General features: G+C 42.9%; 1 protein-coding gene across 1 annotated transcript in view; it reads right to left on the minus strand.

The window, feature by feature from the left end:
• Positions 1–13,949, minus strand: part of ESR1 (estrogen receptor 1) — a 177,462-nt gene that overhangs the window by 19,486 nt on the left and 144,027 nt on the right. The gene's annotated exons all lie outside the window — the stretch shown is intronic.

Genomic DNA, 13,949 nt, shown 5'->3' on the forward strand with positions numbered 1-13,949 from the left:
CTCACTTCTTCAGATGCAAGTCTGAAGAAGTGAGGTTCTTACCCACGAAAGCTTATGCTCCCAATACTTCTGTTAGTCTTAAAGGTGCCACAGGACCCTCTGTTGCTTCTCTGGTGAGGACTCTCTGCTATTTGTTTGTTTCATTTCAAAGATCCTGTCAGTCACAAGGATTTTTAAAGTTTGACCAACTGTGCATGTATTAGAAGGCTTAGAGTATAAGCCATTAATAGGACGCTCATATGACAGAACTTATGGGGAAGAAATTCTGGGATGTCTGTATCTTGGTTTAGGAAGGAAAGTGAAAACACCAGTGAATATTTGATTATCCATTGCTCTCCTCATCTTAAAGAACCCTCATGATCCCAATATATCTCCATGATTTCATCTCTCCCTATGCTCCCTGTCACACTTCCCAACATAAATGCACCTCTGACTCCTTCATGGCCTACTTGAGAGCACCCCACTCAGCAATCACCTATCTCAGAGCAGAGTGCAACAATCCTCTCTCTTCAAACTGGGGACTCCTGCAATTCACTGTGATTACCTCACCATATCTGACCTCAGTTCAGCATCTGCATTTCCACTCTCTCAGGAGCAATAATAGGGTTATCAGTCAGCTCTGATAGAAAAGTGCTGTTTATTCAGAACAAAGGCAATTCAGAGAAAACATATAATAAAAACAAACAATTTATCTGCATTTTTAGCTTACCAGCTGGTCAGCCATCTTCTACATGGAGCCCCTCATAGGATTAGTGTACTTCAAGTCCTCTCATAGGGCCTGTCTCTGGTCATAGACTCATGTCAGTTCTTGGATCAAGTGTGAGTGACACCCTCTTTCTAAGTTAGGAATGTCACTTTATAAACTTTCAGGCATTTTGCATGCAGGGCCGGCTCCAGGCACCAGCCCACCAAGCTGGTGCTTGGGGCGGCACCTGGAGGGGGGCGGCGCTCCGGCCCCCAGGGAGAGCGGGGCCACGGCCGGGCTCGCCGCCCTCCCCCCGGCGCTCTGGCCACCCTGCCCCCGGCGCTCTGGCCGCCGGGGGAAGAGCGGGCTCGCCGCCCTCCCCCCGGGGCTCCGGCCGGCCTGCCCCCGGCACTCTGGCCGCCGGGGGAAGAGCGGGCTCGCCGCCCTCCCCTCGGGGCTCCGGCCGGCCGCCCCTCCCCGCGGGGGGGGCGGGGGGGGCGGCCGGAGGCTTTTTTGCCTGGGGCGGCAAAAAAGCCAGAGCTGGCCCTGTTTGCATGTTAGGCCTCTTGAGCTATTTCCAGGGAGTGAAACTTCAAAATGACCCGTTACCTACATTGTTTTCAGTATTGGAGATTTTCATTAATTACCTCTCGTTGACTTTAGTTCCTGCCAGACACTTCCTTTATCTTACCCCTTGAGATAGAAATCCAATCTCAATCACTTGCAAGCTCATAAAGATGGATCAAACACATAAATATTATAATAGTCTCTGAATATACCATATCTCTGTGACATCTGTGTATCTCCTTATAATACACTTTGAATATTCCATGTTTCCAAAGTCTCACTTCTGTCACACCCCTTTTTCCAGTGTTGACCTATATCAGAGGTTGCTCTTTTGCTGCTACCACAGCAATTATTTGGTGAAGTCTGCTCTCATCCCTCCTGATTCCTCATCCCTTTTTCAAATGTAGCTCAAAACTTCTACCTCTTCTGTGTTGCCCACAATCAGGAAGCTGTAATTCATACTTGCACTCCGTATTACCAACCCTTCACATCTCTCATTTACTTTCCCCTTTGTATTGTGGTAGCTGGCTGTTGCACATTGTGAGATATTGATACAGTTAACACATCCGCTGTCAGAGGTCTGCTCTGTTGCCTTTCATTTTTCCAACAATGAATAAGAGTATTTTTAAACATTTAGAGCTTGTACATCTATTTAAACCAGTGTAGGCTAAATATAGCACACTATGGGACATGATGTCAAGTTAAATTAAGTGACAAACTTGAAAATCACTACTTGAACTCTCAAGTTGCTATTCTCTACTTTGTCAACCCTACTAATTTTGTCAAGAGCAGTGAAAGCAGCAGTTGTCTGTTTACTCTGAAATGAGAGACCTCATGGAGGTGGGTTTTTTAGAGCTCTCTCCCAGCGCTCTGCCGTGACTACACCAGCTATGTTAAAGTGCTGCTGCGGCAGCGCTTTAGCGTTGCCAGTGTAGACTAGCCCTCAGTGTGAGATATTTCTGTACTTATAAGTCCCCAGTGTCGCCTGATCCTTTATTGTTATACTATGGTAAAAAGAAGGATTTTAAGTGAGTGCTTGGAGAGGTTCATGGAATGGTCTAGTTCCAGCAATTATTTCTTACTAGTGTTGAGCCTTTTAACCAAGTATACAAATACACAGCCAGCACCTGAATACATACAGGGCCGGCTCTGGCTTTTTTGCCGCCCCAGGCAAAAAAGCCTCCGGCCGCCCCCCCCCTCCCCCCCACGGGGGGGGGGGCGGCCGGCCGGAGCCCCGGGGGGCGGGCGGCGAGCCCGCTCTTCCCCCGGCGGCCAGAGCGCCGGGGGCAGGGCGGCGAGCCCGGCCGTGGCCCCGCTCTCCCCGGGGGCCGGAGCGCCGCCCCCCTCCAGGTGCCGCCCCAAGCACCAGCTTGGTGGGCTGGTGCCTGGAGCCGGCCCTGAATACATAATAAAGCCTTTACATCACCCTCTTTCAAGATGGTTTCCTCTGTAAAGACAGTGGCAAAAGGTTTATATTTGGACTACTGTGGTTGTAGCTTGTGCTTCAAACTGGCACTGAGTGCAGATGTGCATAAAAATGAAAAAAGGTAACTGAGCATGAACTTTTCATTTTTCAAAAAGCTCTTTAGTTTTGGTTCCGATTTAATTTTGGACAAAGATTTGGAGGGAGTGGAGATTCTACTTTATCCATAGTGGTCTGTTCATCCCTAATACATTACGTCCCAATCCTTTAATACATCTTACTTCTGATCCTCATATTTCTATTTAATTAGAAATAAATAACAAATGTATTACATTCGTCAGTCACGTCCTATGTATGGATTTTGTATGTATGATTTTCCTCAGTATTTGCTGCTTTTTAATTTACTGGGGATTTTTTTTCAGTTAATATCGCAAGCTCTAACAGCAGCTATCTTTTGTTGTTCAGATAACATTAATATTTTGTCAACTTATGCAAAAGCATGTGCCAATAGAGTCAATGTACGAATCACAGTCTAAGAGTCACTAGCAGTATGGTGATTAGAACTGGGCCCAAACTAATAGGTGGAATGAAGTCTGCTTGCCCCCAAATAGTGGGGAAGTTTAGTTTGGGTCTTTGCAACTCCAACCTTTTTCTCTAAGGCTACATCCTCACTACGGGGTGGGGGGGGGGAGAGGAGGTCGATTTAAGATACGCAAATTCAGCTACGCGAATAGCGTAGCTGAATTCGACGTATCGGAGCCGACTTACCCCGCTGTGAGGACGGCGACAAATCGACCTCCGCGGCTCCCCCATCGACGGTGCTTACTCCTACCTCCGCTGGTGGAGTAGAAGTGTCGATTCGGGGATCGATTGTCATGTCCCGACGAGACGCAATAATTCGATCCCCGAGAGATCGATTTCTACCCGCCGATTCAGGCGGGTAGTGTAGACCTGCCCTAAGAGGCCAGATTGGAGCATCAGTTCCAAACTAACCTCAAACTTTGGAGATGTTTGGATTCAAACACTATTTTGGATCTGAAAGTTTGGGCCCATTTTTAACTCTGCCTCAGGATGCTATGGTATGAGATGTCATTTGGGGAATGTTGTGGTAAATACCCTTTAAGTTAAAAAGAAATAATTAACCTGTACAATCCATCAGTATATTTATGTAGCAACTATCACTGTAGTAACTAGATGGCAAACACAGAAAATTATACAAGAGGATACACTAGCTGCAACCACCATAAAAGCACAGTGACTCATTCTCAGCCTACATGGGAAATATCAAAACAAAACAGCAGCAGCAAAATGCATGAGGACTGGGAACAGATAATAAAGCAATTCAGAACAGCCATAATGCACTATATTATTTGTAAAGGATGCAAGAGCTGTCTAATATTTCACAAATATTACATGTTATCTGTTTTGGTATTATTGTGGGGTTTGTTATATAATTACACAGGGTTAATTCAAGCAGGGATTATTTGCATTTACACAGGAGACAATAGCATCAGATGGTACTTAAAGGATAATATGGTTGTCATTCACATTGAAGTTTTACCTCTGACCATGTTGGGTTCAACGGTCTAGCTCAGGGGTTCTCAAACTGAGGGTCGTGACCCCTCAGGGGTCATGAGTTTATTACTTGGGCGGAGGGGGTCACAAGCTGTCAACCTCCATCCCAAATGCGTTTCACCTCCAGCATTTATAATAGTGTTAAATAGGGTCGCACTCAGAAGCTTGCTGTGTGAAAGGGGTCACCAATACAAAAGTTTGAGAACCACTGTTTTAGCTGGTAACTCCAGGAGGGTGGAAACCAAGCAGGAAAAACTGAAACCCAGAATTTTGGGGCGGATAAAAGGCCAGACTCTGAAGACCAAGAGGGAGAGAGGAAGGCAGGGACTGCTGGGGAAAGGGTCGGAGTCTTGGATAAGCTAGGCTTGTCTGGGCCATAAGGTAAGAGACAGATGCATGTAGACTGGTTGGTTGTGTGAAAACCCTTCTCTCTTTTTATGCTTTGTTCCTACTATTGAGAACAAACAATACTCTGTTTCAAAGATTGTTTTGGGTTATTGTATTCACCACTGGTCACAGCTCCCAAGGAGAAGACTTGCAGTGGTTGAACCCAGGGGACCAGTCAATAACAGGAGAATTGTGCATTCCACCCTGAGAGAAGTGAAGGCCTGTCATTTGAAAGGGTGCACTCAGGGACTAGAAAGTGATCCAGGGGACAGCTAGCCCTGAACCATTATTCTCCTTGATACTAAAGGAAAGGAATTTTATAGAAAACCAAAAAACCTCTTTATTGTAGTAAGAATGAATTCCTTCATTACTGAAGTACAGGCTATGCATATTTCTAATCTACACAGGTGGCATTATGCCCCACCGCACACTGTAGTTCTCAATAGCAACTGCCTCTTTCTTATAGCACTGTTCTGAAGAGATGCTAACATCCCTCACAAAAGTTTGGATCAACTGTAGGCCATAACCTATATAAATGCATTTTAATATCAGTTTCTTGCTGCTGAATAGGAATCCATACTTCACTAGATATTATGGAGATGAGTGCTTTACAAATGCAAATAAATACATAAATAGTAATTTGTTTAGCAATCATTTGTCACTCACTAGTAGCATTATTTGGCACTGCCAGATCAGCGTACCCTCTGCTATACACTTAATTATGGGGAGAATAAAGCAAATGCGCATTGGACAAGTCAATTTAATCAAATTTAGCAGTTTTATTAGAAAGGTCACATTTACTGTTCCATTGAGGTTGATGGAGTTTCAACCCCCAGGGGTGAATTTGTCCTGAAGTGTGCAAGCAGCACAGCAACTTTTCTAGAAGGCTTCATTCATCTTGATGAGAGGTGATATTTAATAGATCTGTAGGCTAACAGGTGGCAGAAATCTCCATCCCTCCTCATGCCTCAGCTATGATAATTATAATAAAACTGGGATAGCTATTGTGTTCAAAACATGACAGCAGTTGACACAGTGGTGTGGAGGGTGTAAGACACTCTTATCAAGAGTTTCTGCTAGGGAATCATATTTACAGACCTCTGGGGGTACCTTTGTTCTTAATAAAGGAACACCACCACCACCATTATGGGATTTTGTTTATAGTTCCAAGTTCTAATTTCAAATATACCTTACATAAAATCATAATGTCATTGCCATAATAGAATATAAATACCCAAGATGATCCAAAATTCTAGAGAGACTTTCTCCTGATTATTTTTAAAGTTCTTTGACTTCTGAAATACCCTTGAAAAGTATTCACTGTGGCTTGTAGAAACCCCAAATTCAAGTAAGCAGAATTGAAAATTCGAAAAAGAATTGCAAGTCTGATACTAAAAATGCATGTTTATCTAGTTCTCCATAGCCTATAACTGCAATGTAATAACAAGCCTCAAAGTATATCAATAAAGCAAAAAGTGGAAGAGAATTTAGTCAATTTCTGTATTTTATTAGCTCTCTGCAGGCTTCTGCACTCAGCTCTGTTAAGTAAGTGACTTGTTTACAGACTGGTTGTTGGAGGTTTGGTTTCCAGAGTGGAACACATTGCTGTCATTGGTTAATTGAAAATAAAATCTATACATAGATTTAAAAAAAAATGTTTTTGAAATGCAGCAGTGGATTTAGTTAGTGTTTATGTGCTTGCTTCCTTGGCAATAAATACAAATAGTATGTCACTAATTAAATGCTTTGAATCAAAGCTCTGTATCCACCCTGCTTCTATTTTTTAGCTGATAGTAAATTGGAGCAATCATATTTACTTTGTTCTGCACCAAAGTTTTGCTGTCCCTTTAATCAAGAGACAGAGTTATTAAGAGTGTGATGTCCTGAGGCATTTGAAACATTTTACGAGATGTGAGGGACCAGCTAAGCATCCTATAGTCCCTTTCTGATTTTATTCTATTGTGCTTAGCCTTTTATTACAGACTCATTGCTGTAGAATCTGAGTGCCTGAAAGCACAACATGCACAGGAAACTCAGTAAGAGACAGTTTTCAGATGTGGTGGGACATTTTCAAACCAAAGCCATAAAGCTAAATAAGACTGGAAACTGTTCATCTGCACTCAGCTGATGAATGCAGCAGATATTTATGCTAGTCATCAAATTATTTGATTCACCCATAGGTGTGGGTTAAGCAGGATACCCAACCAATGCCCTCTGCCATTGCTCAACATAGAAGGGAGTGAAGAGAGACCTTTGTGGATCCCCAGGAAAAGACACAGAGAGGGAAGAAGGCCCAGAAGATGCTGGACATGCATTTGTCCCAAACACACCAAATAGGACCAGCAAGCCACTGAGTTTCTCCCCAACAAAACAAAAGTAGGTTGGTAGAAGAGTTGGGGTTTGCATAACAGTATTATGTACTGTTATCCATTTTTGAAGTAATGATGATAGAGTCTGGCACACTTACATGTAATTATGAAATATTAATGGTAGGTTGTTGCCTTATTAATTAATTTCATTATTATTATTGTTTTCCTGGTAATTCTAGCAGCAGGAGATGAATTGAAAGGGAAAGACCAGCATTTAGGCCAGCAGCTTAAAAGGTTGCTCACTCCATGGAATCCACTCCAGTTGGGGAGTGCTCCTTCTGTGGTCATGGACGGAGGTACTCTACAGCCAGACATCCATTCACAACCCTTCTGTTGCTCTCTGGACCCGGTTGCTCTGCCCAGTCATCCTCTCCAACAAGAGACAGAAGGAACAAGGCTGTTGACACTGCAGGTCACATGATGTCAGAGGCTAACATTCAGCTAAATTTAGGTACATATCTGGAGCTTAATACAGCACTACCAACATAGCATTGTACCAGGAAATCTGATAGAATCATAGGCTTAGATGACATAAGCCAGTGATCTGAATTCTCCCTTGCCAACTGTTGATGACATGGGGGGAAAGACCTCCGTGGCAGAGCATATTTGCACAGAAACACCTACTTTGCCAAGGTATGCAGCAGAATGTTTTGCCAAACTGTGGCTGTTTTGGGTTAAAATTCACTTAAATCTTGACTAAAGGGCAGCAGAACTGTACTTAATATGCCCTAGTTGATTACCACCCAAAATATTGTGGGGCAGGTGTTTACTTACTGCTTTCACTCTTTTCCTAATTGATGCTGTGTTCCCTCTCCTCTTAATAAAAGCTTCTTTTTTTTTATGCACAGACTTAGTGCTTGCGAGAGAGGAAGAATTTTGTCTTAGAGTTGTACCAGAGTGGTATTTACTGTTCTTGAGCTGGTTCTGTTTTGTAATGTTACATTTCCCTCCCAAATGACAATGAGCTAAGGGTCAGATCTAACAAATGTCAGTCCTGGACTAGTGACATCTTTAAGATCTATTTTCTTGGGCACCATCTAGACTAGCAACATCTGCCTTGTCCTGTGGAGAGCTAAGCATCTCCCCTTTTCAACAGCTTAAAGCATCTGTTTCTAGCCAGGCCTGTTCATGAGATTATAGTCCTAAAAACAGCGTATCATTCAGAAGAACCATGTACATTGCATGACTTTTTGTGAAGTGTGTCTATTTTTCTACTTCACAATAAGTATTAACTGAGCTTCTCTAACGGGGCCAGCTATCACTTTAAAATTGCACGTATTATGCCAATCTCCCCAATTATTTTAACCCTTATAGAGATATCTGTCTCATTAGTTACACTAGCAACAGTACAACAACAGAAACAGATTCTTGTTTGTACAATTGCTTCCTGACTCCCAAACAGCATTCTTTGCTCTTAATGTCTATTGCTATTCCATCTGCACTAGGGTGGCCAGGGAAATGATCACCCCATCCAGGAAACGAGGACAGAGAAGAAAATGTTACCTGTCAATGCAGACCGCCTCTTCTCTGAATGTTTCCCCTCAGTTCCTCCTCCTCTCCCCTCCCACAGTTAGCGAAAAGGAGGATAATCATAGAATATCAGGGTTGGAAGGGACCTCAGGAGGTCATCTAACCCCTGCTCAAAGCAGGACCAATCCCCAACTAAATCATCCCAGCAAGGGCTTTGTCAAGCCTGACCTTAAAAACCTCTAAGGAAGGAGATTCCACCACCTCCCTAGGTAACCCATTCCAGTGCTTCACCACCCTCCTAGTGAAAAAGTTTTTCCTAATATCCAGCCTAACCTCCCCCACTGCAACTTGAGACCATTACTTCTTGTTCTGTCATCTGGTACCACTGAGAACAGTCTAGCTCCATCCTCTTTGGAACCCCCTTTCAGGTAGTTGAAAGCAGCTATCAAATCCCCCCTCATTCTTCTCTTCTGCAGACTAAACAATCCCAGTCCCCTCAGCCTCTCCTCATAAGTCATGTGCTCCAGCCCCCTAATCATTTCTGTTGCCCTCTGCTGGACTCTTTCCAATTTTTCCACATCCTTCTTGTAGTGTGGGGCCCAAAACTGGACACAGTACTAGATGAGGCTTCACCAATGTTGAATAGAGGGGAATGATCACGTTCCTCGATCTGCTGGCAATGCTCCTACTTATACAGCCCAAAATGCCGTTAGCCTTCTTGGCAACAAGGGCACACTGTTGACTCATATCCAGCTTCTCGTCCACTGTAATCCCTAGGTCCTTTTCTGCAGAACTGCTGCCTAGCCATTCAGTCCCTAGTCTGTAGCAGTGCATGGGATTCTTCCGTCCTAAGTGCAGGACTCTGCACTTTTTCTTGTTGAACCTCATCAGATTTCTTTTGGCCCAATCCTCTAATTTGTCTAGGTCCCTCTGTATGCTATCCCTCCCTCCAGTGTATCTACCAGTCCTCCCAGTTTAGTGTCATCTGCAAACTTGCTTAGGGTGCAGTCCATGCCATCCTCTAGATCATTAATGAAGCTATTGAACAAAACCGGCCCCAAGGCCGACCCTTGGGGCACTCCGCTTGATCCTGGCTACCAACTAGACATGGAGCCATTGATCACTACCCGTTGAGCCCGACGATCTAGCCAGCTTTCTATCCAACTTATAGTCCATTCATCCAGCCCATACTTCTTTAACTTGCCGGCAAGAATACTGTGGGAGACTGTATCAAAAGCTTTACTAAAGTCAAGGAATAACACGTCCACTGCTTTCCCCTCATCCACAGAGCCAGTTATCTTGTCATAGTAGGCAATTAGGTTAGTCAGGCATGACTTGCCCTTGGTGAATCCATGCTGACTGTTCCTGATCACTTTCCTCTCCTCTAAGTGCTTCAGAATTGATTCCTTGAGGACCTGCTCCATGATTTTTCCAGGGACTGAGGTGAGGCTGACTGGCCTGTAGTTCCCCGGATCCTCCTTCTTCCCTTTTTTAAAGATGGGCACTACATTAGCCTTTTTCCAGTCATCCGGGACCTCCCCGGCTCACCATGAGTTTTCAAAGATAATGGCCAATGACTCTGCAATCACACCCACTAACTCCTTTAGCACCCTCGGATGCAGCGCATCAGGCCCCATGGACTTGTGCTCGTCTAACTTTTCTAAATAGTCCCAAACCACTTCTTTCTCCTCAGAGGGCTGGTCACCTCCTCCCCATACTGTGCTGCCCAGTGCAGCAGTCTGGGAGCTGACCTTGTTCATGAAGACAGAGGCAAAAAAAGCATTGAGTACATTCGCTTTTTCGACATCCTCTGTCACTAGGTTGCCTCCCTCATTCGGTAAGGGGCCCACACTTTCCTTGACTTTCTTCTTGTTAACATACCTGAAGAAACCTTTCTTGTTACTCTTAACATCTCTTGCTAGCTGCAACTCCAAGTGTGATTTGGCCTTCCTGATTTCATTCCTGCATGCCTGAGCAATATTTTTATACTCCTCCCTGGTCATTTGTCCAATCTTCCACTTCTTGTAAGCTTCTTTTTGTGTGTGTTTAAGATCAGCAAGGATTTCACTAGTAAGCCAAGCTGGTCACCTGCCATATTTACTATTCTTTCTACACATTGGGATGGTTTGTTCCTGCAACCTCAATAAGGATTCTTTAAAATAAAAGAAGTACTTTGGCTCTGCTCTCTATTTTGCAAATGTTTCTCTGCAATTTTCTTAGAAAAATATCAAACGTAGAGCACATTGGTCCTTGGAAGGTAGATATGTACTTTATGTTGTATTTTCCAATAATATTCTGTATTTTCTTTCCTGAAGTAATAAATTATACTGCTACTGTGCAAAGACTTAAAGACTGTTTTAAAATTTTATTCTGTTTTCTTGATTTTTTTGTCCAGTATAAGCACTGGTGGAAATCTAAGTTTAAATGAACAGAGAAATTCCTGCTCTGTACAGAGAAACTGTTTTATACATTTCCTAATGCCAAAGCACACAGAAAGATTATGTGCTTCAATGGAAACTTAAGCAGAATAGGGCTTTTTCTGAGGCAATAAATATATCTTTTTCCTGTTCTATTTCAGAGTAGTTATTATACTGTTATATATTAGCTTGAGCTGCTGCTTAAAAGTACAAAAAACAAAACCTTGTTTCTTGCAGATTGCTCAGTGCTAATCCTCTGGCTTGCACCAATCGTGTTGGATCAAACTTTACAGAGCAAGGCTGCTCCAAAGGCATGCAACAATTGGATGAAGCGAATAATTTGCTATGCAATATGGAATAAGCCTGTGGAACTTATCAGCACAGAAAATTATTGAGGAAAATACATTAGCAAGCTTTTCTTTAAATAGTTTTGGTGGATAGTGACCCAATCCAGCACCCAGGTATTCACACCCTACACAGTATTGTAATATCTCCGTACAAAATATTCCTTGTGAAGTATCATTTGAAAACTAATAACTCACTGATCATTAATAATCTTGTCTATTAAGAGTTATGGATATATTCCAGAATTATGACTAAAGTGTATTTAAACACCAGGCATGTCAAGGGGAGTTAGTAAACAGGTCTGTATTAAACAAAGGAATGTGCGTTTACCTCAGTTTACATGCAAGCAGTAATCAGGACTATCAAGACAGCAGAGGGAGGAGATGCAGGAAACAGAACAATCTGCATTTTAGCAAACATTAATGGGGAGAGGGGGAACAGCATTGAGTTTCCTTCACCACCAGACCCCATGTCATCTTCCTTATAGATTGAATAAACTTTACTTTGAGGGATAACCTTCAAAACAATCCATTTCAAAGGTTCACTGGACTATAAAAGGAAGGGGAAGAAAACACCAAGTGATCTCTTTCACCTAAAAAGACAAAGGAACTAGGGTGATCAGACAGCAAATGTGAAAAATCAGAATGGGGTGGGGGGTAATAGGAGCCTCTATAAGAAAAAGATGCAAAAATTGGGACTGTCCCTATAAAATCGGGACATCTGGTCACCCTAAAAGGAACCAGCACTTTGTAGCTTCTGGAGGAAATCCTGACTAGGGTGGGGAAATCAGCCACCATCTTGCTGGAACACTATGGGTGAGAAAGTCCATCATGAACAAAGCCAAAGCCTGTGTTTTGTTAAATTAAGTTTTAGACTTTTCGATGCATGTTTTCACTTTTCATTGCTTGCAACCATTTCTAACTTTCTCTCTTGTACTTGGTCACTTAAAATCCTTCCTTCTTGTTGTTCATCAACTTGTTTTCCTATTAATCTCAATGAACAGCACTATCTTTAAGTAAAAATGAATGTTAACTCCAGTCAATGTGGCAAGCTGTTGGGTTTTGTCTCTTTAAAAGAGACAACAGATCTTTTTATTCCTCTGAATGTTGCAGGAGAGGGCTGGACATTGCAGAACACACGGGTCTGGGAAAGTGTTGGGGTCACCTGTTAACATCAACCAAGTCGGGTAAAGACAAGAGTGTGTCTGTGATAACTGCTGGCAGGCTGTTGGTTTCCAAGTAGTTGAATCAGAACTGTATAAGCACACAGAACATGAAGCGCATGCTGGCTGCTGGCTGTGTGTGTGACCCAGGCAGGGAGCCAAAACTAGCAGAAGCATTTTGGGGCACTTCGGTTTACAATGCAAGGTGTGACACAACCTTTCAATGGTCTGATCTGCTCACCAGAACATGACATGGATATTATAATGTTAGTTGTGGTGACTATTATAAGTTTGAGAGACTGTTTCTCTTCTCATTCACTTTTTTTAGCTCTTTGTATCTTTCTCAAAAAATTCCTTTGGGGTTGAAACATGATTGTTTTCGTGAATATAAGGAAAGCACTTGCATTTCTAGTACATTAGCTAGGATACGTTTTAAGATATGTCAATTCTCATGCTTCAGTGCATGAAATGAATGCCAGCTGAAATCAACAAGAAATTCCCCACTTTCATAGAACCATATTGTACATGTAGATAGTTGTTTTTTCATCTCCCTTTCAAGTATGTAGTAAGAGACACTAAGTTTCAGGATACTGGATTTGACAGAGCACTGATCTCTTCTTCTATAGCATTCCTGGATCGGACCCTCCAGTACAGCCAAGATGAGCCCAGAACAAGAGATTAAAGGTGTGTGAGGGGGACAGGGTGGGGCCTGCTTTAAACCACTTTTACAGCTCAGACCCTTGGAACAAATCAGAACATCCAGTGAGCTGTTTTAATTATTCTGCTGCCCAAGGAGACATTTGGCAGTCATAGTTGGCTGGGCTGGAGGAACCCCCAGTCCCATGTACTCTTATGTAACATGCCTTCCACACCTGGGGTAAAGAAGAAGAAAACATAAGAGATGCTGCAGCAGCTGTACCACCCATGTGTTCCCCTACACTGAATGAGTCCTCAAGCGATCAATTAAGCCAGCTTTTGGGTGGCTTGGTATAACCAGACTATCACAAAGCAGAGTGAGGTCTAGCATATGGTTTTCTTCTACAGTGGAAAAGTAGTCTCCTCTAAAATGGCAAGTGGCAGCTGTTTAATTGCACATAGCACTAGTATAAAACTGGCTGAAACTGCAGGGGAGAATTTTTAAGGAGGCAGAAATAATAAACAATATGGCTTCTGGTCAGGACACTGGATTCCGTATCCTTACCCTTGCCAAAAGCACAATGGACTCTTTAAGGACTACAAATGGCACGTATCTTCGTTTTCTGTCTCCTTTGAAAGTAAGCACCTGCAGCAGGAGAGGACCTTCTAACACCATATTCGCTCACAACTAAAAGTGCCATTTATTGAATCACCAACACCACTTCCAACAACACCTTCGGTGGCGTTCTTTAGAGGTACCTCTTTCAATACTAACTAGGCCAGTGCTGCTTAATTTATGAAATGTGATGGGATCTCAGCATCAGGTGGGATGGCTGGAGGCTAAAAATGACTAAAAGTGGTAGAGATACATTTCATTTAAACAAACAAACAAAAATAAATAATAAGTGGACTA

Source organism: Terrapene carolina, unplaced genomic scaffold (assembly GCF_002925995.2).
Source record: "Terrapene carolina triunguis isolate 2854851 unplaced genomic scaffold, T_m_triunguis-2.0 Scaffold85, whole genome shotgun sequence".
NCBI lineage: Eukaryota > Metazoa > Chordata > Testudines > Emydidae > Terrapene > Terrapene triunguis.